Genomic DNA, 1,825 nt, shown 5'->3' with positions numbered 1-1,825 from the left:
CACACTCGGGAGTTTGTCCTTTTCTCTCTTTAGCCCTGACAGATACTGTTTGAAACAAGAGAGAATAGCCCTAAACTACCTCCTGCACTTAAAGCTGCAGCATTCAGCTTTACCTCTTGGTCTTGAAGGAAGGCAGAAATATTTTCTCCTGCAGGCAACAGCAAACTCAGTTGTGTAATTCTGCTTGCTCATACTTACAGGGGCGTCCAGATTCTACATTCTGTGCCCCGTTGGGCAAAGTGCTATAGAAGTCTAAAAATTTACAACCTGAGCTTTCTTAGGAGAGGTGGAGCACTGTAGATACTATATATACAGTCATAATACATCCACTGTAACCTTTTCAGCATATAAATTCTCTTTATGCCGAGTTGCTCATTCCAGGGAAAGACACCTTTGAAGACATCTCTATTTTTACTCTGACAAGCAATAATAACAACAATAAAAATGCCATTGAGACCTATTTGCCATTTTGTAATCTGTCTGGGGACACTTTTCCTGATATTTAATGTTTTACTGGCAAGGAAAAACATTTTACAAAGGACTATGAATCACATTTGTCTCGAGTATATTTGTGAGTAAAAAAAAAATAAAAATTATGTTTCAGGAATCAAATTGAAAAGTTTTCAGGTTCAATAGCAGCCAAGGCAGTTGTGATACAACTGTGCTTATCTTCTAGGAAATGCAGGTGCTTCAAAATTGAGATTTCATTTTACTAGTTTGATTAATTGATCCTAGAAGAGAGGAAGGATAATTGGGGCATGAAAGGGTTAAGAATATTTTAAAATATTTCTCTACTGCCAGTATCATTTTGATGCTGAGTTCTGTGATAAACTGGAAATTCTCCAGCAGCTTTAGATAATTTCTGAAGTGGAAGCTTTATTGAATCAAGTATGACAAAGGTTAATTCAATCAGTTTAATGTTTTCTGTCTTGTTTACTTTTATTACACTTCCTGTAGTGGTTTTTGAATTTTTAGTGTGATACAGTACTAGGGAAAGTAATATTACTTTTCAGGCAGCCTCCTTTATTTCTCACAAACACTGTGTTTGTGCCCTATCTCAGAGCAGATGAGACTTTGCATTTAATTACAAGGTGACATAGCTGCCTCCTGTGGGTCCAAATATTTCAACAAACTGGTGTGCTGCCTTTGGAACAGTATGATTCGTAGTACGCTGTTTGCTCAATTCAATAATGTGAAGTTTTCATTACACTTTCACATATTATATACCCTTGATGTAGTACCAAGATTAGATTCTGATTTATAGATAGCAGTATCTCGCGTTGGCTAGCTGGATGCTCTGTTTCCATCTCGTAGCTGGCAGAACAACTTTTCTCTTTTACCTTCTTTTGGCAGCTTAGAGAGGTTAAGGATTGTAGGACTGTCTTTTTGGCTACTGGAGTGTGACTTCCATTTCTGTCTGCTCCATTGGAAAGAGCTCATTTGTCCGTTGGTGAAAGGAGAGCAAGTGCAGGGCTAGTCATTGTGATTCCTCTGTGTAATTCAGCCATATGAAAGCAATCCTGATTAGTGGAAATCCTTTCTTATCCTTTTAGTTAGTTTCTGCTAAGGCTTATTTGCACAGAGAGAAGGAGATTTATGACCTTGTCAGGCATATAGTGAGGTCTTTGTTACACATCAAGTATTTAATTAATTAAAAGGGGTTTTCTTGTTGACCTTCTTTTTTTTTCTTGTAAAGAGAAGAATACAACCAAAATATGACACTTCTAGATAATTCATACAAATCTGCCTGAAGATGAAATACATGGAGTGTTGTGGCAACAGGATCACTGAGAGTTCACCTATTTTGTATTACTGCACTTATCAA

Source organism: Apaloderma vittatum, unplaced genomic scaffold (genome assembly GCF_000703405.1).
Source record: "Apaloderma vittatum isolate BGI_N311 unplaced genomic scaffold, ASM70340v1 scaffold19728, whole genome shotgun sequence".
In the NCBI taxonomy this organism is placed as follows: Eukaryota; Metazoa; Chordata; class Aves; order Trogoniformes; family Trogonidae; genus Apaloderma; species Apaloderma vittatum.
Note: the sequence above shows the minus strand (reverse complement) of the source record.